Source organism: Pelodiscus sinensis, chromosome 15, assembly GCF_049634645.1.
Source record: "Pelodiscus sinensis isolate JC-2024 chromosome 15, ASM4963464v1, whole genome shotgun sequence".
NCBI lineage: Eukaryota > Metazoa > Chordata > Testudines > Trionychidae > Pelodiscus > Pelodiscus sinensis.
This window is the reverse complement of record NC_134725.1, coordinates 12,876,872-12,903,265: the sequence shown is the minus strand read 5'-3', so window position 1 is coordinate 12,903,265 and position 26,394 is coordinate 12,876,872. Positions and strand designations below refer to the sequence as shown.

The 26,394-nt window shown below is 46.4% G+C and overlaps 1 long non-coding RNA gene across 3 annotated transcripts in view; it reads left to right on the top strand.

The window, feature by feature from the left end:
* LOC142818475 (uncharacterized) overlaps window positions 1–26,394 on the top strand; it is a 44,801-nt gene that overhangs the window by 11,471 nt on the left and 6,936 nt on the right. For 2 of the 3 annotated variants that reach the window (XR_012895953.1, XR_012895955.1), the window contains exon 2: window positions 25,083–25,261. This is a non-coding gene — a long non-coding RNA (uncharacterized LOC142818475). Of the gene's footprint in view, window positions 1–7,449; window positions 7,550–25,082; window positions 25,337–26,394 lie in introns of those variants that run through there. The other variant, XR_012895954.1, reaches the window with a different exon arrangement.

Genomic DNA, 26,394 nt, shown 5'->3' with positions numbered 1-26,394 from the left:
TGGAAATAGAAAAATAATAGAGTGCAGACCAGAGGTAAGCAAATATTTCAGAGCCTTGAAACAATTTGGTTTTAGTTAGATCTAAATATGAGAGAAGGTTCTAGGTGCGTGCTTTAGGATATTTTTTTTTCTATTTTCTTCTGAATTTATTCTTCCTTCCCTTGCTAGGGTAGCACTTAGTGTATTCTGCAGCTTAGTTGAGACCAGGAAACTAGTTTGGATAAATTCAGTACACTTTTGTGCCAAACTAAACCCTGTGATTTTCCCCCCCTCAGATTCTACAACATTCAGACAGGGTTGGTTTTCCTTTTTTTCCATCATTTCATGCACCACCAGAGATGAGTAGCAGAAATACCATAAACTGGATTATGCTTCCACTGGAGAAGTAACTAATCTGCATTCACCCAGAACATTCAGATGCCCCAAAATACCCACTTTTTCATGAAGTACTCCTCCCTTCCTTTGATTTTCCTAGTTCCTCTTTCCCCAAAGTAGCCTGTTGCTTCTTATTCCCTACCACTTGCTTCTGTTGGCCTCCTAGATCTTTTCCACCCAGCTCTGAAGTGAAGACCCATAGTCACTTATTGATTCACTGGTGTGCTGGGTCCTCCAGGCTTAGATTCCAAGAGACCAGCCTTAATCCATCATTGCTTCTGGTACTATTTCATGTCTGGCTGAGCACAGAAAGTGCTGGCTCTCTCATGAGGAAGATTATTCACATGTAATTTCCAGGCCAGCTTCCAGAGTAAAGAGGTTGCTTATTCAAATCAAACCTTCTGAAACTGCACCGCTACATCTAGTTTCTGCTGAAGTTTTCTATGGTACCACTTTCTCTCCTAAGGGTGCCATTACCTATCTCCTCTGTCTCAAGAAGAAACATTCCTTACTCATGAAAATGGAGTTTCACATCCAAATGTGGTGGACACACACACAGTTCCCCATGAACTGAGGTTCCAGAAAGAAGTCATTTGTTTTATTCATTAAGAACTTGGCAGCCAGGAAGGGGAGAAAGGCAATCAGTGAAGCCTCCAGAGGGAAGGGGAAAAGGAGAGGGAGGCAGTTGAAAGGAGTGAAATCTGGAGGAAAAAGTACATTAAAAACAAATGAACTGAAGAAAGAACTTGTTGTTGATGAAGTTGATCCTACATGCAGCCCTGCTATCTTGTAAAAGAGGTTTTATTTGCCTTTTTGTAGGGGTCCTGGGAGGAAACTATTAAAGGAACAGGCTTTAGGCAGAGAAAGAGAGAGAGTATGTACATGCGTGTGCACGCACGCGTACCTGTGTGTTTCCCCCCTTCCTTTTACAAGGGCTAACTATGACAGAAGGTTAAAGCCGGGGGGACATTTTTTGTGTTGTAAAGGTCCAAGATTGTCAGAAAAGTAATCCAGCCCCTGACCACCAGACTTAACTGTATCTCTATAGATCAAGGATATGTTAATGAACAGAATTGAGCACAACACAAACGGTGGGCCATATGCTGGGCAAGCAGGAGCTGTGACAAAACTTTGTCGGGAGCAACCTCAAAAGTTTCAGTTCAGCTGATCCAGCCTCTGAAAACCTGGAATGTTTTTTTCTTCTCAGCTATCTGAGCCTACTAGATTGGCAAAACCATATTGGAAATGACATGGGAACAAACTTTCTAATGAAAAGTCCAGAACTTCCACTCACAGCTGGACTGGAAGTATCTCAAGAAGGGAGAGTCTCTTGGGCTATGTCTACACTGGTGCGATCTTGTGCCAGGTGAAAGTGTGGAATATCGCCGAGCCTCATTTGCATATCTAATGAGCCACCATTTTTGCGGAAGAGGCTCTTGCGACAGAAGGAGCATCTAAACTGCCCCTTCTTGCGCAAGAAAACCCCTCTTGCGCAATGCTTTACACTGAATATTTTCAGGAATAACAGCATTGCACAAGAGGGTTTTTCTTGTGCAAGAAGGGGCAGTGTAGACAGCTCCTTCTGGCGCAAGAGCCTCGTCCGCAAAATGGCAGCTCATTAGTTATGCAAATGAGGCTCGGCGATATTCCACGCTTAGACTCATTTGCATTCTTCTGGTGCAAGATCCTGCCAGTGTAAACATAGCCTTGGGTATGCACCATTTCCCTTTCCTGTTCCCTTGCTGAAGGCATAAACTAGGCAATAGGTACAAATTAATGGGTGTGGAAATGGTAAGATAACCAACCTCTAAGCAATTTCACCGGGTGAATCCAAGCTGCAAAGCTGTGTGGTAACCACCACATTCTTGATTGGGGCTTGACTCTTGTTTTCTCTATGTGCTGGGTCTCTTTGCTGCCTCTGCCATGCTGGGTGAATTTGAATTTTTAGGAGATTATCCTGCTGCCACTGAAGTCGATGGGAAAACTCTCGTTGACATTCACAAAGATGGGGTCAATCTTTGGGATATTTGAAGACAGAAAATTTTCTACTTTACTGTAATATACACATTTCAATGCCAAATTAGCCAAATTAAAGTGTAGCTGCAGCAGAGAGTTCATTGGTTTCCTTCTGGACCTTACAGGAAACATATCGAGGAGTAGATCTTCCTCCTAAAGGAAGGGAGGTTCTTCTGAAAGTGATGTGATGAAATCTGGGACCAATCATTGTCATGATTGATAATTCCCAGCTCTGCCACTCACTTGCTGCGTGACCTTGGGTGAGTCATTTTATATCTCTGGGCCTCCATTTCCTCTCTCTATAAAATAGAATTAATAATACTGCCTTTCTCCAGGTTAAAAGGATGCTGGGAGGCTACATTCATTAGTAGGCACAATTCATACCTATGCACCAGACCAGACCAAGTCTATTTAAGCCCTCCTCCGGACATTTAAGTGACACATAAGCCTTGAAAATTTCCTCTGCACAGAGAAGAATTTCACCCTTCATGGTTTATCTCTTTATGAAGTGTTTTGAGCTTCTTACATAGAAGGTACTATAGGAACACAATCATGTAGTCTAGCTTAATAATTTGATATGAACATGATTCATCATCAGAATGATCTCAACAAAATTGCACTTGACTATTTCATGTTCAGGAGGACAGTCCTAATTTACCTGACAATATGCAGGCCAGGAACATTAGATAATGAGGTTCTTAGAGTACAAATATCCACTGCATATGTCCCTTGTTTTTCACCTGGTGCTAAGTAAAAAACGATCTGTGCTACTTAAACTTCAGGGTATCTTGAGAAGATTGATCTCCTCAAACAGAGAAAGGACACATCATATTACTTGTTGCACCCTTTTTAACCTCATAAGGAAGAGACCTGGTTGGTTGTTTTTTTCCCAGCAAATGACAAAAGGGACATTTTTTTCAAATTGTTTTCAAAACTCAGCAGTGGATTGAAAATTTTCAAAAATCAAGTTTTCAAAAAGAGAGGGGGTCCTTATTTTCATCAAAACCCCACATCAAAACCCTGATGTTCTACAAGATGTACTGTTCTGTACTGCTTAACATGAAGGAGACCCTCTTAACTGCTAGCAGCATAAAGTCTATGCCATCTAGTAACTTTTGTCTGGTGGAGGGCTCTGCTAAATACACATAGTAGTCAGTAAACTGCAGTACATCCACTGTATACTTTCATTGCAATATTATCTGATGATCTAAAAAGTACTGTTATTCCCAGTTCTTTTTCTTAGCATGCAAGCAAATGCCAGCCCTGGGAAGACTGGATGTCAGTTGTTGTTAGTTTTGTTATGCAAAGTTTAAGATAGAGGGAGCCACAGCAGAATTTGCTTTCTGTCCGAGGCTCTGAGGAGGCGGTGAAGACTAGGACTATAACAGAGTTTAAAGAGAAGCTGGATAAATTCATGGAGGTTAGGTCCATAAAAGGCTATTAGCCAGGGGATAAAATGGTGTCCTTGGCCTCTGTTTGTCAGAGGCTGGAGAGGGATGGCAGGAGACAAATCGCTTGATCATTGTCTTCGGTCAACCCTCTCTGGGATACCTGGTGCTGGCCACTGTCGGTAGACAGGATACTGGGCTAGATGGACCTTTGGTCTGACCCAGTACGGCCGTTCTTATGTTCTTATGTTCTCTGGATAGAGTTAATTCTTGAGCAAAATTGCTCCCTGGGAACTAGACACTCTTTTTCTGTGCTGAAATTCCTGGAAGAATGGATCTCTCTGCGTGCTATTTGACCACCTCTATTATAGACCTGGTGCATATGTGTTACTAAGACAATTGATACCTAGCATATATTCAGACTCTGTGTCACTGATTTCTCCTCCACTTGGGAAAACAACCCCCAATTCCCTTTACATCTGTTACCATTAGTCAGAGACAGAGCAGTAACTTGCAGATGTGGGTTATCCTTTTCCTACAAATAATGAGACTAAGGCAGCTCTCACAAAGCAGCTTTAAGTCACAACCAACAGCCCAGGAATAGAACTCAAAGCCTCTGTCCTTAAGCATTCAACCACACTGAAGGTTCAACCCCACCAGTCAACTAGATCTTATCCATTCATGGCCATCAGAATTTGGGGAAGGTAGAGAATTAAGGGGAGAGAAAGCCAAACTCCAACTTTATTGGATTAGAGCAGATGAAAAAAAAATCAGCACCTTGTTGCTCCAGAGAGATGTTGTGTGCACAAGGGGGAGTTGAGGCAGGGGTATAGCCATTGTCTACTCTCAGGAATCCTCAGGGTATAGCCAGACATTTGCTCATTCCCAAGCTCTCTTTTAAATTACTGCATTAGTTTTATTAACTGTTCGGAATCTATGTCCCCTCCGCCCCCCAAATTAAGTTAGTTTCTCAGGGATAGAAAAAAAATTAGCTGTCTAACAACGTTGGCTTGGAGCCGCTCGCTGCCTCCAGTCCCAGCTAGGATGAGTTAGTGCTTTGTAGATATTATTGATCGGCCAGGCTGTACCGTCCTCACGTCTCCTGTCTTCCCCCTCCCTTTCCCACTCTTGATTCACCCTCCCTTGGTTCTCCCTCACTCGCCAGCTTGTCTGGGATTTATGCAGGAGGGACCTTAAGGTAGGCTGGCAGGTGTGGCTGCACCATCACCCGCAGCCATCGATCAAGCACCTCTCAATAAGCTAATAGCCCTAATGTGTGAAAATTGATTTCTGGGGTGAATGTGAAGTCCCAAAGATTTACACTCTATTTCCTATTGATGAGGCTCAATTGATCTCAACAAGTACTAAAATATTTACCACCATGGCAGGCAGGAGAAGGGGGAGCAGTCAAGGAGAGGAATTGGAATGGAGTGTTTAAATAAACACAGGCAAGTTGTGGATGGGGCCACCAGGAAATGAATCACACAGAAGAAAAACAACCCAGCAGCACAAAGTTGTTAGGCAGAAAGCAGCACAGGGAAAGAACAAGAAGACCTAGGTATGTTGCTTTGGCATTCTCAGGAGGAGGGAGTGCGGTGAGTGGTGCCAAATGGACCCAGAATATGGTCAGATCACCACTATTGCTAAGGTTGGGGAGAGTTAGAATATCCTTGTGACTGGCAGGTGCTATGGAGGGGACAGGATTCTGCACTGTGGTCACACAGGATGCTAAAAATGAGCTTATGAATGGCTTTGATTAAAGAAAGGCATTTAGCTCTGATGTGGTGATTTCAGTACACTGGGCCCACCCGGAATGGGAGCAGTCACCGCTGAAGGAATGTCAATGCTCTCCCATTTATCGTTGTTCCATCTTTCCTGTCCCATCTTGATCTCTCTCCCTGGGTACCAAGAAACTAAAATTGGTGCCATGGCAACATGAGAGGGCAAGAGCTTCCTTAGCTAAGCGGTTCTGGCCCCGGGCAGAAATCTGGCAGCATGAGCTTCCCTCACTTCAGCATTCTGCCCACACCAGCTACAAATTCACATTGTCACCTCTTAACTTAGCCCTCCAAGAACGCATGGCTCTTACTCTGATGGGGCAGCCCAAAGACTTGGCGGTGCCTGCTTGTGCCCGCTAGCACGGATTCAGAGAGTCCAGCTCTTAGGCCCCGCGGTTGCAAACACTTGCACTCAAGCCTAACTATACGTGCCCAGAGTTGTGCCACTAGCTGGCAGTTCTGTGTTCAACAGGCCAGCTGTGCATGTCAAGTTCAGCACACCTTTAGGAGATAGCAGGATGGGGATATTAGATAGCTATTCCTTGGAGGCTAAGACAACGGAAGTAAATACAGCCTGTGGGCAAGCAAGCACAATGCTATTATAGCCACTGGTATTTCCCCTGCTTAAACCAGAACTGTATGTGGCCCCTTCTTCTCACATGGCCCAAATCCTCATAATTGGATTCTACTTTTCTTTCTCCCCGGTTTCTCTCCTTTCTTTCTCCCCTCTCCGACTTTATGGTTGTCTACAGCAATAGAACAGAAGCCAAGCAGCTCTTGCCTACTCATCTGGCATTTCTCTGAGAGCCCTCGCAGCTAGAGGACCTTCAGTCAAACCTGTGGACTCTGAAGGATCTATGTGTGGCTCTAGACTCATGAGTTGAGCATCACCACCTGGACTCACATGCTCCCCGACAGCTGCTGGGGCTCTCAGCATGAGCTTTCTTCTAGCAGAACCATTTTAAGGCCAGCTGGGAGCCTGTGCACCCTGACAAAGCCAATGGCAGCTCTGAGAAACTAAGCTCCTTCCTCCCTGTTTGCCCACAGATAGTAGACATACTCAGCAGCACCAGTGGGAATTAAACAAACTTTAGACTTTCTGCTCACCACAGCGTGGGCCCCATGTGCAAGGATCCCTCTGGATCTAGACCATAGGCCTGCTAGTAAGTAAACCAGTGCATGCAGAGGGAGGAAGCATATGTAATGAGAGGGAAATAGATGCTAACACTCACTTGCAGTTCACAAGTTCATCCACTGAGATTTCCCTGAGGCCCAGAGAGATGGGCAAGGATCACACATTCTCCAACCTACCCTGACCCAGCCTTTAGCTCCTGTTGATCTTTCCCAAGTCAGGCCATCTCCCTGCCCCCAGAGTTTCTCCCCCAGTCCTTCCTTTGCCTCTGCAGGGCAAAGTTCCCATTTAGCAGATTAAAGGTCAGCTCTTGTCAGACCAAAGGCTTTTGAAATACTTCTCAGCAACTAATCATTTCCAAGTTAGTAGCTGCCCCCAAGTCCCTGTGCTCAGCTCCCCTGAGACTCTCAGGGTTATAGGCTTGCTGATGCTCCATGGGAAACTCTGAACAAAATTCTGGCTAGTGATGGGCCTGCAACATGGAATTCAGCTCCAGTCCTGGCTTTAAAACAACTTAGAATCTCACTGGTTAGTTCATCCCAAACTGAATCCAAGTCTGAGTCTTCTCAGCACTCCCCTCCTGCTGATGATCCGTTTTAAGATCATCTCTGAATCAGCTGTGCACCAGTAGCCTTCTATTGCCTGTTATTTTCTTCCCTCTTCTTATATGTCTAGAGATGCTAGCATAAAGGATTCTCTTTCCCCTTAACCATTAGTCTGATCCTGCTGTTTTTTTACCCCTATGAATGTCACGATTTAGGTGCTATGAAAACCATGATGTGCCAAAGAAAAGATGAATACAGGTCTGGAAGTATGTGACATTTACCAACACTTTGCCATAGAGCTGTCAGAGAACACAGGTGAGGTGTATTTGCTCCTTGTCTGTTGTGGGCTTCCTCATTTTAGGATCAATTATATTTGTTTCTAGATCTAAGGCCAGATCTTAAATTGGTGTAAGTCAGCAGACTACCCTATTTATACCAGCGAGGGATCTGTCCAGTAGATATTTCTTTCTATTATTAAAAAAGGACATTGTAAACTTTTACAGCTCTCCAGTCAGTGGCTTTGCACCAGCTGGAGATCTGGCCCAAGGTTTTTAATTTAAGTCCTTTTTAGTAACTGAATTAAATATGTATCTACTAGCCAGCTGGTACAAATCAGTTGAGTAGAGAGGTGTGAAAGTTTACAAAACTGGAAATCTGGGTTCTTATATTTATTTTTTTTAAATCCCTTGCAAAGTTTACCATAAACCTGCTGTATGACTTAATGGCAAGAACGTATTTTTCACTATACATGTTACCCGTTTGCTTTTATTTCGTGCCTATTGGAGAGTAAAGTTGGATGAGTCACTTTCATTTTTGCTTTTCATTAGTTTCACTTTCCTGTTCTCATGCCCTTATCTAAGGAGGTTAGGATCTGGGTTGCAAACTTAGCAAAGGAATACTTCCATTCACAGAATGTTCCATTGCCATGGAAGCATTTCTATTACTACTAAACTCTGCCTCCCCTATCTTCCGTCTTCCCCACACTCCCCTGTCTCCCTGACTTCTCCCGGTGTAATGTTTTAAGGAAAAATTCCTCTAGGGCAACCTAGTTGCCTTTTTCTTCACATCACAGCCTCCTCTGTGGGTTCTCCTCCCATTTAAAAATGTTTCCATGGGCTGAAGAACTCTTCCAAATTGCTCACTTAGGGTATGTCTACACTACCACCCTAGTTCGAACTAGGGGGGGTAATGTAGTCAACCGGAGTTGCAAATGAAGCCTGGGATTTGAATTTCCTGGGCTTCATTTGCATGTTGCCGGGCGCCGCCATTTTTAAATGTCCGCTAGTTCGGACTCCGTGCCCCGCGGCTACACGCGGCACGAACTAGGTAGTTCGGATTAGGCTTCCTATTCTGAACTACCGTTACTCCTCGTGGAAGTTACGAGGAGTAACTGTAGTTATGAGGAGTAACTGTAGTTCGGAATAGGAAGTCTAGTCCGAACTACCTAGTTCGTGCCGCGTGTAGCCACGGGCACGGAGTCCGAACTAGCGGACATTTAAAAATGGCGGCGCCCGGCAACATGCAAATGAAGCCCAGGAAATTCAAATCCCGGGCTTCATTTGCAACTCCGGTTGCCTACATTACCACCCTAGTTCGAACTAGGGTGATAGTGTAGACATAACCTTATTGACTTTCCCTCTATGCTCAAAGGCAGGTGACTTTTGACTCCCATGATTTGATCTTCCATAGATCAAGAAACTTGAGAACCCTTCCCCCCCAACATTTCCTCTCTTTCAGATAGCTAAACTTACTTTCCCAGTAGAGTGATTCCCACTACCTTTAAAAGATAGGGTTATACTGAAAATAAGGGAGGTACTGAGTCTAATGTGCAAAACAAGGCACTATGGGTTAGAGACACAAAAGACCTGAGGTGCCCAAATCTTGGAATCACACCCCACTGGGATTCTCGCAACCACCACTCAGCTGTTGCCAAATGTTGTAGGTGCCAGAACTCAACCTGGACCTCCATTTTTTGCAGTTGATGTTCCCTAGGTACCTATGTTTCTGCCTCTGAGCATGTGCACTGCAGCCAATGTCAGAGTGCAGCACAAACTGGAGTGAGACAGGCATTTCCTTCACCTTACTTATCTGCAGGGCCTGTGCCACAGAGCAGGTCTAAGTTCTCCTATTAGATCAGGCCCCTCTAGATGAGCTAACCCAAAAAAGCCATATAGAGGGGAAAGAAAGAAGGGAGGAGGAGAACCTCCTTCAGAACTATTAGCCTAGAGCAGTGGTTCCCAGACTTTTCAGCATCACACCCCCCTTTCTGATTTTTGAAAAACCCTCATGCCTCTTCTCCTCCCTCCCCAAAAAAGGAACTGAGCAGGGCAGCAAAATTTGATGGGGGAGGGGGGGGGCTGGGTCGCCTCTCACCCCTGGAATTTCTTCACGCCTCCCAGCTTGGGAACCCATGGCCTACAGGTTGAAGCCTCAGCTGAGATAGGGGATATGTCCCATTCAGGTTCCCCCATTCATAGCTGGGAGATAAAAAACCCTGATAGTAACCCAGTTCCCTGCCCTACTGACTTGAAGTTAACCACAATGCAGCAGCTTCCTAAGGGGAGAGAGGAAGACCTACATCAGACTCTCCCATAATCCAACACTTACAGCACTCGCTGGAGAGGTGGAAGAGCCCTGATCAACCCCTTCTGCACCTCAGGACATCAACTTGAGGTATCTCAAACCCAATGACCAGGTTCTCGCCTTCTCCCATTACAATTGCACAGTTGCTTCATGCCAAGAAAGGGCTTGCAGATGAGATCCCCAAGCAGAAGGTGGAATCTCCCTGGAGCCTGGTCTCAGGTGCCTATCTCAGGAGCTTAATACAACCCTGGTCTTGGTATGTCCCATCAGCAAGGAGATGCTGGCTTTCGTGAATCACATTCCGAGGCCTCTCTCTTCCTCCACTCGTTGGATAGGGACCCTAAAGTACCACATTCAGGTTTTGTGAATCCCAGTAATTTTCTAGGGGCCTAGTAGTTAGGCATGGTAATTCATAGTATTGCCAAGCTTAAGTTTCTTTGGGAATCTGTCCCTGAGAGTTAGGACTCCTGGATTAGGAATGTTAAATTTAGTTTAATCAACTAATCGATTAGTCGATGGAATTTCCAGCCCTGGAAGCTAACCCCACTGTTGCTCTGCCTTTTAAATGTATTAAGAGCCAGCCAGTTATTAGCACATTTAAAAGGCTGATGCTCAGTGGGGGACCCAGCGTGAGCCAGGACAGCTGATTTCCACTGGCTCCCCACCACTGCACTTCTGTTTTTTTAAATGGTTCTGAAAACATTTTAAAAGCAGAGGTGCAGCATCTAGAACTGGGCATGAGCTAGCTTGTGCCTGCTCCCTGCTAACCTCCTGTCTCCCCTCCGTGTCCCCTGCCTTTTAAGCCAGCTCCCCTAGCATTGGCTCTTGCTCCCCCACTGCTTCCTCCATCAAGCAACTGGTCAAGGGACTAAAGCCTATGCTTATCGGATAGTTGACTAGTCAACTAGTTGTTTAACATCCTTATCCTAGATTCCCTTTTTGACTCTGTAAATAATTCGCCTTGGGATATTTTAGCAACTCCCTTATTCCCTCTGGGTGTATCTAGACTACAAGGTTTTTTCAGAAAAAAATGGCCTTTTTCGAAAAAACTTCCCCTGCGTCTAGACTGCTGCTGTGTTCTTTCGAAAGTAAATCAAAAGAACGCAGCAGTTTTTTCAACTGCGGAAAACCTCGTTTTACTAGGAATAACGACTTTTTTCAAAAGTGCACTTTCAAAAAAAGGCACAGTTGAATGCAAACTGTGATTTTTCGAAAGAGAGCATCCAGACTGCCTGGGTGCTCTCTTTTGAAAAAGACAGCTTGCTCTTTCAAATGTACTGGTTGTAGTCTAGATGCTTTTTTGAAAGAGGTTTTTTTGAAAGTATCTTTCGAAAAAGCCTCTTTTGAAAGAGGCTTGCAGTCTAGATGTAGTCTCTAGGTTTAATTTTGCACTTTTGTAAAATGGGCATAGCCCATTACAACCCTGCAATGCCTGGAAAGTCCAGAACAGGAAGCAGTACAAGCAGGAATAATAATTATTATTACCTGCTCACCAGGCAGGGGAGGGAGAGAGGGTTAAAGTTTAATTAATGAGTGTCTGCAAAGTGCTTTGAGGGACTCCATTGAAAGATGCTGCATAAAAGTGCAAAGTATTGTGAGAAAATAATGGAAACATTTTATAAATAATAAAAGAAGGGAAACTTTGGTTTTAGACGGTGTATATTCCTCTGCCCCCGCCCCGTTCCTTCTGCACTTGCTAGCACTGCATGGTTTCATATAGACATGGACTCCAATCTCAGCAAGTCCTATAGCCTGTCTCCTGTCACTCACCTGATTAAAGGTTCCACTTACATCCAAATGGTTAGAGCTAGGGCTCCGAGCCATTCATAAAACTCATATTGAAGGATTAGCTTTCACAAAGTTTGCCTTAATGATTATGCGCTCTATTGATCGGCGAGGGAAACTATAAAAATTGACACCAGAATAAACTTTGAAGGACTGCTCTTGCTCAGCAGAACTAGGATCAATTTGAATCGACTTGGATGGTAGGGAAGGGAGGGGGGAAAAAACCCTGTCCATTAGCTGTGTGCAATCCTGATTAACTAAATGTCTTTTTCTCTCTTATTGCTGTGATCTCATGGCAGAGCAGTGAGAGTGAGATTATAGGCACCGGTGTGAATTCTCTGTTGATGTAAACAGTACATCCCTGCTACTTCTGACCACTTTTGATTTAGGCAGGGGTGAAGAAACTCAGGACATATCTCTAAGGCTCAGGGCACCCCCACCCCGGAATTGGGCAGACTTCACTAGCACTCCAGTCCTCCTGCTGCCCTACCACAGGGCTGGAAGCACAAAATCTATTTGGCTGGGCCCCCCTAGGCTCTGGTGTGCAAGGAGAATGTGGGGAGTGTCTTTTTCCTCAGCTGGAGGCTACATCAGTGAGGGTTTTGTTTTGTTTTTGTTTTTTGTTTAGTTTGTTTCGGTTTGGTTTTGCTTTGCTTTTTGCCTATTACCCTGACTGATTTTTCTGTGGGACAGCGGTTCCCCCTCCCCCAGATTTTCTTTTTGCTTCTTAAAAATGTGATAAAGGTATTGTTCATAAAAGCAAACAAATATTATTCATAGATTAAAGGTCGGAATAGTGCATATAGCACATTAATAGAAGTCATTGCATTCTAATGGCAAGCCAATGCTAGCCCACTATATTTCAACCTCCAACTTCTGCTTAGGCAACTGCATTCAATATTGGGTTGTCCATTGCAGTCCCAACATGCAACTACTAAAAGAGCACACTGAATTTAGGATAGTTCAGTTTGCTCATGGCAGGTTGCATTTTGAAACTTAGAGGCTCTAAATTCCACTGCACTTCCACATGTAGCTTTTGGCCAACCCATTACTTCAGGATACCCATCCCCTGATCTTTTCCTCCTATGGTTTGGTCAAGACCATTCAGTTGCATCTAGCTATTATCAGCCCACTGCACTCTAAGGCTACGTCTACACTGCAGAGTTTTTGTGCAAAAACGGCTGTTTTAGTGCAAAAACTCATGGAGTGTCCACATTACAAGTGCGTTTTTGCACAAGAAGAAGTATAGTAGATTGTCAGAAGACAGGGCTTTTTGCGCAAGAGTTATTCCTCTTTCTACAAGGAATAAGCTTTTTTGCGCAAGAGCTCTGGCACAAAAAGGCGTGTGTGGACAGGCAGCAGGAAGGGGGTTTTGTGCAAGAACTGGCCTCCAGGAAAAAGCACACATGCTCTGGTGGACACTCCATAGAACTCATCACAGCTCTATAGTTCCTGTCTGCTGGCCCCTCCTTAAAAGTGCAGGCCCTGTGGACAAACCTCGCAGCAGGAAGCTGATCCCAGAGAGCAGCACCTCACCATGTGGCTCTCCCTGCCAAAGCCAGCATGGGGCATATCTGCCCCTGAGATCCTCCATGGGCCCCCTTCCCCTCATTAGGAGCAGCCCCAGGGGTCAGAGGACCCACCCAGGGGCACCAAGAGGCAAGTACCCTTCTGGTCTGGTCTGGCGATCATTGAACAGGTCTAGGGTGTGGTTAAAGAATTGCAGATGGTGTATGTCCATGCCAGCGAACGCTCGGGGGCAGGACTGCACACTTGCCCCTACTTCCGGGAGCTCCGTGCCATCCTTAGGGATGTGGGGGATGAATCCCCATCCACCCTGGTGGACTCTGGGCTGCAGACCCCTGATGTGAGCCAGCAGGAGCAGGAGCAGGAGCAGGAACAGGAGCAGGAGGGCAAGGGCCAGCTGGCTGTAGAAGCGGAGGAGGATCCAGAGGAGCAGAGGGGCACTGTGACCCTGTCTTTGGAGCCAGGGCCCGGTACCCAGGATGTCTCCTAGGTCTCCTCAGATGCCTGGGAGGGACCCTCAGGTGAATGGTCTCTGCGTCACTCACTTCAGAGGGCGAGAGAGGCGGGTGCATGAGGGGTGTCTCTCAGCGAGTGTCTCTCGGGCTGCTCCGGCTGGACACGGTGCGTGGTTTGCACACGTGCAACCTCATGCAGCATTACTGTGTGGCACATGGATGCAGCAGGCAGCCCCTAAGAACGCCTGGGATCCTGGGGGGGAGGGACACCAGCTGGAAGCAGGCTAGCCACAAGGGCGCAGGCCCGACCCCACACACCCTGAGGAGTGCAGCACACAGTACACAGCCATGCCTGCCCATGTGAGACAGCAGCCACACTCGTAGACAGTGCTGCAAGCCGCCCCTATGTGAGCAGCCCCCAAGGAGCCCCAGCTGCTCCCGGCTTCTCTGCCACCCCTGAGGGGATCCCACTGTGGACGACACTTCCCTGGGCTGCTTATCTGTGGGCTCGGGGAGGGGCCAACAGTCCGCAGCCCAGAGGACCAAGCTGGCTGCTTTCCTGCCCCTCCCCGAGCCCACAGATAAGCGCAGCCCTCGGCTAGCCTGAGACAGCATCTCCATGCTCTAAGTCCTCCTCTGATGCCCTGCCGGCACTGCTTCCGGCCATCCTTAAGCCCTGTTCAGGGTCCACTCAATGTGGACTTGCTAGTTCGAATTAGCAAAATGCTAATTCGAACTAGTTTTTAGTTCTAGACGCGTTAGTTCGAATTAGCTTAGTTTGAATTAACTAATTTGAACTAAGTTCGAATTAACGTTGTAGTGTAGACGTACCCTGGGGGAGACTGGGAAAAGGAGGTGGGAGAGGGGAAGAGAGAGGGTGGGAGAGGAGAGGGCAACTACAATGATGAGGGGTTTGGAACAGGTCCCATATGAAGAGAGGCTAAAGAGACTGGGACTTCTCAGCTTAGAAAAGAGGAGACTGAGGGGGGATATGATAGAGGTCTATAAAAGCATGAGTGGGGTGGAGAGGGTGCATACAGAAAAGTTCTTCATTAGTTCCCATAATAGAAGGGCTAGAGGACACCAAAGGAAAGGAATGGGTAGCAGGCTTCAAACTAATAGAAAGTTCACAAAGCAAATAGTCAACCTGTGGAACTCCTTGCTGCAGGAGGCTGTGAAGGCTACAACTAGAACAGAGTTTAAAGAGAAGTGAGATCAAGTCATGGAGGTTGGGTCCATGGAGTGGTATTAGCCAGGGGGTAGGAGTGGTGTCCCTGCCCGAAGTTTGTGGAAGGCTGGAGAGGGATGGCACGAGACAAATGGCTTGGTCACTGTCTTCGGTCCATCCCCTCCAGGGTCCCTAGTGTTGGCTGCTGTCGGCAGACAGGCTACTGGGCTAGATGGACCTTTGGTCTGACCCAGTACGGCCATTGTAAGCTCAGGGCTCAGGGTCGGGGGTCTCAGTGGACCACCTTGATTTTCATGCACACCTGTTCCTGGGTGGCCAGGCTGGCAGCTCTCCTGCCCTAGACGGCCCCTTTCCTGTGCCTAGTGTGGAGGTCGTGGACGAGGTCCACGATGTCCGCACTAGCCCAGGTGGGTGCCCGCCTCTTGCAGTCCCGGCAAGCTCCTGGGAGCCGCCAGCCTGGTCCCGGGAAGAGGAGGAGGGCTGGGGGGCATCGGGTGGCTGGCTCAAGCCGTGCCAGGTGCAGGGTCTGCTGGCTGCGTGCTGGCAGGCTTGCACCTGGCACTGGCACCGTAGCCAGCCCGTGCCCCTTTAAGGGGTCTGGGGCCAGGAGGGGGGCAATAGAGTTTCCCTGGTGTTGGCCAGAGTGGCCACCAGGGCTAGCTGGGGAGGGCTACACACCCCTTAATTCGAACTAGTAAGTTCGAACTAGGCTTAGTCCTCGTAGAATGAGGTTTACCTAGTTCGAACTAAGCGCTCCGCTAGTTCGAATTAAGTTCGAACTAGTGGAGTGCTAGTGTAGCACCTATTAAAGTTAATTCGAACTAACGTCTGTTAGTTCGAATTAACTTTGTAGTGTAGACATACCCTTAGTGTACAATGAAGGTCCCTGTAAAGACAATGGAGAAGTGTTCCGTGCAAGGCCAAATGTTAGATTTAAAGCCGGCACTTTACAGCAGGTGCCCAGACATCTCAGGGGAGCACCAGAACATACCTGGTCTGGAGGCAGGCTGGCATAGTAAGGGAGGGTATGTCTACACTACAAAGTTAGTTCGAACTAACTTAGTTCGAATTAGATCATTCGAACTAAGCTAATTCAAACTAACGCGTCTAGAACTAAAAACTAGTTCGAATTAGCGTTTTGCTAATTCGAACTAGCAAGTCCACATTGAGTGGACCCTGAACAGGGCTTAAGGATGGCCGGAAGCAGTGCCGGCAGGGCATCAGAGGAGGACTTAGAGCGTGGAGATGCTGTCTCAGGCTAGCCGAGGGCTGCGCTTAAAGGGTCCCGACCCCCAACCCGGACATACAGTTCTAAGGGGTGCCCCGCTTGCAAAGAAATTCTGGTTTGGATTGCCCAGAGTACCCACACTGGGCACATCACAGCACTCGGCCATCAGCCCGGCTGCACTTGCCGCAGGCTGCCATCTGGAGAGAGGGGGCAATCGGGGGGCTGCAGGAGAGCTTCCACCCCCAGAAGCCCACAGAGCCAGCCCAGTCCTCCCCATCGGGGGCTCGTACCCCATTCCTCCCTCACCTCCTTCCACTTACCCTTCCCTAGCCCCCCTTCTTATTGATGTACAAAATAAAGATAACGTTTCTTCCAACATTGACTCTGTCTTTATTGAACAAAACTGGGGGAGACTGGGAAAAGGAGGTGGGAGAGGGGAAGAGAAAGGCTGGGTGAGGGGAGGGCAACTAACATGATCAGGGGTTGGGAACAGGTCCAAGATGAAGAGAGGCTACAGAGACTGGGACTGTTCAGCTTAGAAAAGAGGAGATGGAGCGGGGACAGAATAGAGGTCTCTAAAAGCAGGGGTTGGGTGGAGCGGGTGCATTCAGAAAAGTTCTTCCTGAGTTCCCATAAAGAAGGACTAGAGGACACCAAAGGAAAGGAATGGGTAGCAGGCTTGAAACTAGTAAGAGAAAGTTGTTGTTCTTGACAAAGCAAATAGTTAACCTGTGGAACTCCTTGCTGCAGGAGGCTGTGAAGGCTACAACTAGAACAGAGTTTAAAGGGAAGTGAGATCAAGTCATGGAGGTTGGGTCCATGGAGTAGTCTTAGCCAGGGGGTAGGAGTGGTGTCCCTGCCCAAAGTTTGTGGAAGGCTGGAGAGGGATGGCACGAGACAAATGGCTTGGTCACTGTCTTTGATCCATCCCCTCCAGGGTCCCTAGGGTTGGCCGCTGTCAGCAGACAGGCTACTGGGCTAGATGGACCTTTGGTCTGACCCAGGACGGCCATTGTAAGCTCAGGGCTCAGGGTCGGGGGTCTCAGTGGACCCCCTTGATTTTCATGCACACCTGCTCTTGGGTGGCCAGGCTGGCAGCTCTCCTGCCCTAGACGGCCACTTTCCTGTGCCTAGAGCGGAGATCGTGGATGAGGTCCACGATGTCCGCACTAGCCCAGGAAGGTGCCCGCCTCTTGCGGTCCCGGGCAAGCTCCCGGGAGCCGCCAGCCTGGTCCCGGGAAGAGGGGGTAGGCTGTGGGACATCGGGTGGGTGGCTCTGTGCTGTGCCAGGTGCAGGGTCTGCTGGCTGGGTGCTGGCAGGCTTGCACCTGGCACGGGCACCGTAGCCAGCCCGTGCCCCTTTAAGGGGTCCGGGGCCAGGAGGGGGGCATAGAGTTTCCCTGGTGTTGGCCAGAGTGGCCACCAGGGAAACCTGGGGAGGGCTAGCCTCCCACTAGTTCGAATTAAGGGGCTACACAGCCCTTAATTCGAACTAGCTAGTTCGAACTAGGCTTAATCCTCATAAAATGAGGTTTACCTAGTTCGAACTAAGCGCTCCGCTAGTTCGATTCAAATTCGAACTAGCGGAGCGCTAGTGTAGCGCCTATTAAAGTTAGTTCGAACTAACTTTGTAGTGTAGACATACCCGGACCTATCAAGAGCCTGCAGGTAGGAGGATGGCTTCCTGCAGTGTCTGGCACACATGGCTTCCTAGGACAGTGCTACTTTCCCAACCAGGGCAGAAGACTGAAGGAAGGAGGGTGCAGGAAGGTGTGGGTCAGTTTTCCGCTACGTCTCCTGGGGACACTGCTTTTTTTTCTGCTTGCAGGAGGAGAGGAAGTGAAGTGGCACATGCAGTCTCCTAGGGAGAGTGCTAATAGGTTCACCCATCTCTTTCATGCAGGTTGCCATGCATGATATCAGTCTTTTCCGCATCGCCATGAGCTATTGGGAGCAAATGCTAACTGAATATCACCGTAATCCTGGACCTTATGACGCTCTGCTTTGTGATTCCAAGGTGTCAGACCACTTCCTGGTGGCCTAGTGTGGGAAGGGGTCCTACCGTGGAGGCCGGCATAAGGTTGGCCTCTCTAAGAACCTTGTGAAAAGGACCAAAGAGTTCCTATGTGAGAGCTTCATGGAGATGAGCAGGCAAGACTTACACTCCATCTGCAGACACTTGAACAAGCTGTTCTGTGCTTCCATGCTGTGTAGGTAGAGAGAGAGATAGAGAGCGCGCCACAGCTCACACCCCATTGCCTAATCTCGTTTATAGTTAGACAACATTTGAGATCACACCAGAAGTGCCCTCCCCAGGCTTATCAATGGCCTGGGAGACCTACTGGGAGGACGGGACCAATTCCAGTGACATGACAAGTTGCAGGCTCTTGACCATGATCAGTTGGTTTGTCTCCTCCTCTTCTTTGTGCCCCTCCACCATCCCGCTCTCCTGCAGGCTGATGCCAGGCGTGTCTTGTCCAGACTCAACCACCACACTGGGGGAACTGAGCCCCCACCCCAGAATGGCATCCAGCTAGTCGTAGAAGTGACATAGGAGAGGTACTGCCCCAGAACATCTGCTTTTCTCCTTTGCCTTGTGGTATGACTGGTGCAGCTCTTTGATTTTCACCCCGAATTGCTGGGCATTCCTAGAATATCCTTTTATCCTGAGGCAGGTAGTGATCCTGCCATATATCTCGGTGTTCCTCTTGCTTGTCCTGAGATAACTGATAATATCAACTCCTTGCCCCCTCCACTCTTGCAAACACACCCACCTAGACAGTCCAGGCTGGTGCTCTTCTGAGCTCCTGGGAAGTGGAGGTCAGGGGAGCAGAAGTATTCACCATCATCACAGTGTTCCCCAGATTGCTGTAGGAACTCATGTCCATGTGTCCTGTCGTATGCTGCTCGCTTGCAATGGGCTCACAAGAGTGGCCAGCTGGGATGGCTCTTCTACGGTGTCAGGATTTTTTGAGCTGAGCGGGAGAACAGTAGAAGTGGAAGTTCTGGCCAGAGCGGTCATAGTAGACTGCTGTGGGAGGCCTCCCAGAGGCCAATGGCATCAAATTTCCAGCAGCACTGCATCTATACTAGTGTAATTTCAGCTATGCATGGTCCAGAAAAGCGTTACTTCTGGTGAAAAGCAAGAGTGCATGCATCAACTTCCGTGACCCTTAATGGTGACACAACTAGCTTGGTAGGGTGGATGCATCACTTAGAAAATCGACTATGGGTAGCTAAATTGGGAGTAAAGTCCTAGTGTAGTTCAGACCTTGATGTTTTCAAACCAATATTGGCTGCCTTCCTGGAAGGCATGTTACAGAAACACAAGTTATTGAGCAAAATACAGAGGTAACTGGGTGAAGGGTTATGGCCGGTGATACACAGGAGGCCAGCCTGCATGATATAAAAGTCCCTTTTAGCCTTAAACTCTGTAAACCTATGGATACTGGGTTAATTCTGTGGCTATAATTGAAAATCCAGATAAAGTACAGATCTGTGCTCATCTACATTGTTGAAATAAAGCCATAAAAGGGAACCTTCTCCAACAAAAACAGTTAAAGAAATAGAAGCTAAATTCTCAAGAATAGGAATATTTGGAATCAGGTATTTTGGTAAGTAGAAGTAGATGAGCCAAACTAGAGTCTTTTAATATATGTTTTGGATGTTATGCTTTCCTGAAAATACCCTTTGGCATTAGTTCTCTTCCCAGCGTATTTTTAAAAAGTAGTTGAAAAAAGCTTTGAGGGATTTCAAAATATTTGTAATGGGGGAGGAGAAGAAATTTTCTAAAATTTAAGCAAGTTGTACAGAGGACAAGAGAAATAGACCTATGTCTGAACTAAAAATAAAATAAATTATAAAAGAAGTAATCTATAATGGACATAAATTGAATAAAGTTGGCCTAATTGCTGATCCAGATAAAATAAAACTATCGTTGAAATGCTCACTTCGCAATATAAAAGTGGATAGAAAGATTTATGAGAATGCTAACTGATTTAGCAAAATACATTCCAAACATATCTCTGGTCAATAAATCCTTATGGAAACTGTTGGCATATGACATTCCTGGTATTGGACAGACAGACATTAACAGGCTTTTGAGTAGTTAAAGACATTTATCAAGAACAGTGCGGATTTAAAATATGACAATGTGACCAAGCCAGCTGCATTGTCAGTGGATGCACCGCTCTGCACCTGAGTTCCAGACATTTCTAATAATGTGCCTTGCACCCTGATAGTGGCATCTGACCATACCGATTTAGAACATGAGCACACTTGTTTGTATCCATATGTTCTGAAAGAAACAAATAGACTTTGAAATTCCCACCCTAGAGGATTTATTATGAGAATTAGATGCCCAAATCCCTTTAAAGCTGAAAGGCAATTCCATGCCTAAATCCCTTAGGCACCCTTGAAAAAAACTCAATGCTTAATTCCATTTTACTTTTTTTTTTAATGTTCAAAATATCATCCTTTACAATTCTTCCGTCAACCACATTTCATACCCTGTGAAATAATAATAAGCAAAAGCCATTGAGTAACTAGCCAAAATGGAGAACATTGCAATGGGGTGTTGGTGGTTGCAGGCTCCTTGGAATAATACAAGATCACTTAGACTGAGAATGGGAGATGATCACAAAGAGAAGCAGCATTTGAGCTTTTGGGATGTCAGCAGATAATGGTGTGAATATTTATCTTTCTAAAGAGAGAGAGAAAAAAGTACATTCCCCTTTGCAGTTGCCAGTGATAATGGATGCTGTGTGAGCTAAAAACCCAGCAGTTAAAAGCAACATTTATTATCACTCTATCTCACACCAGCAAATTTATGATCCCTTCCAGACCTGAAACATCAAAGCAGGAAGGAGTAGCAGCCTTCTCAGACCCCCACTTCCCACCCCCTTTCTTCTTTTCACATAGATGGCTTTATTTTTAAAGGGAGGAGAGCATTCAAACCAAAATCTCAACTTTGACCCTTCAAGGCTACTCCTAACTTACGAGGGCAAATAAGGAGCTAAAAGTTTTTCTTGTACCAAACCATAAATAATTCTTACATGCATCCACAAATCACTACAGGTTGGTGGCATAAATAGTGATGCTGGGTTTCTCTCTATGGGCAGTTCTCCAGGGGTTTGTAGGTTTGGGATGGAGGGTTGAAAAAACTCTTGCAAAATTGCCTTCCCCTCCAACCCTCTGCTCCAGACACTCAGGTATGTTTGGTTTATGTTTTATAATTCTCAGTGTCTGCAGTTAAAGAAGTTCACATCCTTTTAGGGAGTTCAAAGGGGAAAAAATTGTCCCATATCTGCAATGCCATCTTCTGAGAGTCATTGACCGGGTTTTAAAGTGGGACCTTCAGCGTTGAAAACATGGGTCTCTTCCACTTGAATTGGAGGAACAGCTTCTCCAGTTAATAGCAATAGTAAACTTACCTTTTTAGGTGGATAGGCCATTAAAGGAGGACATGACACTCAATGCACCGCAGCCATCTGAAGTCTACCGGAGTTCAAATCTCTCTTGAGGTATCATTGGTTTTAATTATCAGAAGGGTTTGAACCAAAAGCACTTCAGGATCACAGAACAGACTTCTGTTTTAAAAGAAATAACATTATTAGCTGGTAACAGTAGTAGGCTGTTTCAGCTATTAGACGTGGGATACTATATTAATGTGGGTTATTGTATCATGTTTAATGTGGTCCTGTCAAAGCACCAGCCAAGAATGGGGCCCTGGACAAATGCATGTTTGTTAGCCAAAGGAGATGTGAGAGCACTCTATCCAGATGTTGTCTCACAGTACTACAATATCATGACACTGTGATGCATTGTCATGATGCAATGATTTTATTTGTCCCCAAAATAATTTGTGTTTCCATTTATGCCCTGCAAAAGAGACTTATTGGACACAGGATTGCTGGGTGCAAACAAGAGGATCCTGGGGGAAAAGACAACCACATGGGGATTACACTCCTCTGGGAGGTGATGGGTATTAAGGTTAAAAGGAAAGAGCAGAGAACAGCTTGCTCACCAACGTGGAGATGGGTATACACCTACTAATTTGAATGGATTACTGCCAAACATGGCCTAATGCAGGGATGAACCAGGGCCCTTAAACTGCTCTCTGGTCCTGCTATGAAACATTCTAGAAGCTGGACTGCCAGGGTCTGCCCCAGATTTTCAAACCTGGGAGTCTAAAGTTAGGCCCTTAAACCAATTTTCAGTCTCTCAAAAAGTGGCCTGATTCTCCTAGGTGCTGTGTGCCAAGCCAATGACCTGAGGGCACCATTAAATGCCAGGGCAGTTGTTTAGGAATGGAAGACTCTAAGGGTATGTCTGCACTACCCTCCTAGTTCGAACTAGGAGGGTAATGTAGGCATACCGCACTTGCAAATGAAGCCCGGGATTTGAATTTCCCGGGCTTCATTTGCATAAGTGGGGAGCCGCCGTTTTTAAAACCCCACTGGTTCGAACCCCGTGCAGCGCAGCTACACGGGGCACGAACTAGGTAGTTCGAACTAGGCTTCCTAGTTCAAACTACCTAGTTCGTGCCCCGTGTAGCCGCGCTGCACGGGGTTCGAACCAGCGGGGTTTTAAAAATGGCGGCTCCCCGCTTATGCAAATGAAGCCCGGGAAATTCAAATCCCGGGCTTCATTTGCAAGTGCGGTATGCCTACATTACCCCGCTAGTTCGAACTAGTGGGGTAGTGTAGACATACCCAATGTCACCAAAGGAAGACAGGTGTTGGAGTTAGGAGCCTAATGGAATTTGGCTCTTTCAAAACACCCAGCATTATGTGTCCAAATGTGGATTTACCCAAGGTTGAAACATTTGGCCTTGGCCTTCTAGCTTGTCTTTGGCTGCTGAAAGCCCACCTCCTCCTCTCCCCCCCACCCCCGACTTCTAGCCCCACTAGCACCCCATCATTAGTTCACTGAGGAGGTTCAAAGATTCAGGCAGATATCTATTGGGAACCCAGTGGATAATTATAAAGTATGATAAAATCATCAGCTCCAACTAACTGCTTCCTCTGACTGCAGCCTGCTTATTTACACAAACAATAGTAGGCACAGTGAGTAAACAGAGTGGCAATAATGTGCATGAATAAAAAAACACAACTGCTGGAGACACCCATCTAAAGGAGATGCACATTATTAAGGCTATTGATGTCTGGCCTCTACTGCTTTTTGCTCTTTTCCCCACCTCAGGGAGAGATTTCTCTCTCCCTTCTAAGGATTTTTCTCCAAAGCTATAAACACACTCAATGTTTTTGCTGGACACTGCACCTTGATTTGAGAGGATTAGGAGACTCTCCCCTCAACACAATGCAGTGCAGACATAGCCTATATGTAAACCCAGGTCTGCGGATTTAGTGTTTCCTAGCTCACTCTTGAGAGTCCACTCTACATTGTGAACATGGCTGTCACAGCTGTGCTACATGCCCATATTGCACTACACAGATCATCGGACCCTACTCAGCAGCTTGAGCTGTGTCCACATTGCACAGTGAGGGTATGTCTAGACTACATGGCTCCATCAACGAAGCCATGTAGATGAGTTTACTAGACATAGGAAAATGAAGCGGCAATTTAAATAATCGTTGCTTTATTTACATCAAAATGGCCGCCACGCTGTGCCGATAAGTAGTCTGGAAGCTCTGCAGTCAACAACGGAAGCCTTTGTCGACTGCTTCATTATGCCTAGTGGAATGAGGTTTACCGGAGCGGTTGACAAAGGCTTCCGTTGTTGACCGCAGAGCGTCCAGACTACCGTGCTGTGCTGACAAACAGCTGATCGGCACAGCGCAGCGGCCATTTTGATGTAAATGAAGCGGAGATTATTTAAATCTCCGCTTCATTTCCTATGTCTAGTAAATTCATCTACATGGCTCCGTCGATGGAGCCATGTAGTCTAGACATATCATGGTAGACCCATGTAGTCTAGACATACCATGGTAGACCAAGTCTCAGTGGGGCTTAGGCTCTGACCTATCCCCTTAGCAGGGTTTTTGTACCTCAATTCTGAGTGCTTGCTGACCCAAGTCAGACTGATTTATGTGTGACTGGAAAAAGGATTTGGTATCCAACCTGAGTCAGGGCCTGGGCTTAGGGTATGTCTGCTCTGCACTTCAACAAAAGACCACAGCCTGGTCATAGATGACTTGGTCTTGTAGGACTTGGACGGCAGAGCTAAAAATCACCATGGAGATGTTTGGACTTAGGCTGGAGCACAGGCTCTGAGACTCGGTTGAGGGTGGGGGACTCAGAGCCTAGTCTCCAGCCCAAGCCAAAATGCATACATTGTCATTTTTAGCCACACAACCTGAGCCAATTGATTCAGGCTCTGAGACACAATGCGTTATAGAGTATCCATAACATGCAGTGTAGACATACCCGAAGACCTCATTCCCATCACACCTGCACACCAATGACTTATTCTCCTGATCTCCCTGTAAGGACGTGTTCGCAAGCCCATTCATTTCACAGATTGGGAACTAAGGCACAGAGAAATTAAATACCCATGATTATAATAGAAGCCATGGACAGAGCCAGGAATGGAACCTATGTCTCTCTTCAGCATCCTAAACCAGTACCTTAGGCATAAGGGCCATCATTCTAAATCACACAGTGCCTATGACACATGCTACTTCTGTTGGGTTCAAAAGGATGCAGGCAGCAGCCAGTAACAGGCTCCTGCTGGCTTGGAGCCAGAACCCGTCTGGCATACTTCATTCAGGGAGCAGGTTTCTGGTTTCAAAAGGAGCCGAGACAAAGTTGCTTTCCATCAGTCACAGCCTTTTTAACAAAACTGAGAGATTTTTCTCCTCAAGTAAAGCCATAAATCAGGACATCTCCCGAGGTTCTTCTCCCCCCCCCCCCTTTGGGTTAACATGCCCTCCTTCCCCTTTCCACCCCTCCAGACTTGCTTCATAAACATTAGCTTTCAAGCATCTTTCCCCCAGAGGAAATACCATAAACATCATGTTAAATATTTAGAGCAGGAAACCACCTCACTTTTCTAGCTACATAAAAACTACCTTGGGAGGGTGCATTTTCAGTTCTTATTTATTTCCTTTCCTTTTGCAGATCACTTCAATAATCAAGGAGGTGTTGGTTGTCACGACAGTGGTATTAAATGCTATTCCAACCTCAGCACAGGCAGTGCCACTGGATGGCTCAAGTATGGAAATTTCTGGCAATATAACAGCAAAAGATCCTGGATCCTAGATGAATACCACTACTGGGCTACAGAGGGGAAAATGCAGGTGCCCTGAACTGTGACAGCTACCTCAAAATATTCTGCTTGATGTGGGATTTTTGCACGTGTTGTGTGGTCAACATTGTGCTGTTACAGGGCTTAGCGGGAGAAATAAGCAATGGAGAATTAAGGCCACTTTACATGAATGAGGGATTTAATGTGCTTTAATGGGACACCTTTAGTTAGTTCATCTTGCCTAAGTTTCTCTTATAGACAAACCCCAAGACTCATTGGCTGAGTGGCTGTATGTAGGTCTAAGTATCCAACCAGCAACCAGATAAACTTGTGTTAAAGGAAAAGGAATGGTGACTCAAGTCTTGAACCAAGGCTCATGGAAGGCAATGGTGGTGTCAGTGGTGGGAAAGTTGTGTGAAAAGAACAACACGGTGTAGGGCATCATTTCATATAGTCTGATCTTTACACTGCTTTGAAAACTCCATGTTTCACCAAATCATAAGGGCTAGAGATGAAGACTCATTAGGTGATGGGTCCCAAGGTGTGTGACCCTCTCCCTGTGCATAATACATTGTCTAGTACTTTATGCTGTCTAATTGTAAAAGTCCTGGCCGATGAGGTTTCTCTTGGGAGACTATTTCACAATAAATTGACTGTTGCGAGGTTTTTCCATGACACACAAACTGAATTTTTCCCATTCTTAATTCCAGCCTACTCCTCCTACCACCATTCCTTCTCTCTTTTTACACCCTTTAAATACTGACACCTTATGTTCTCAGTACATGTCACTTATCAAACTGTATATATTCAGTTTTTAATTTTTCATCCTAAATCAGTGCTGTTCAGTGTACCCTGTAAGATGAATGGATGGGCAGCCGCCCAGAAGAGATTCAAATTCTGCCCAGGTGTTTAGCAAAGCTTCCATCTCGCCCACAGCCAGCAACATTTGTTTCTACTGGTGGTGCACATCTGCACATGCTTCAGTGCACATAACAAAATTTATTCTGCATGTTGATGAAAAAAATTAGAAGGAAATTGGTGCTGCTCCCTAATAATGATGTTATTCTTTCCTGGATTTCAAAATTTTGGTAACATTATGCCCCAAACAGAATGAAGCAGGCCATATATAATTGCACCAAAGTCATAAAGGAAGAAATAAGATGTGATGTCTCTACTTATGCAGCC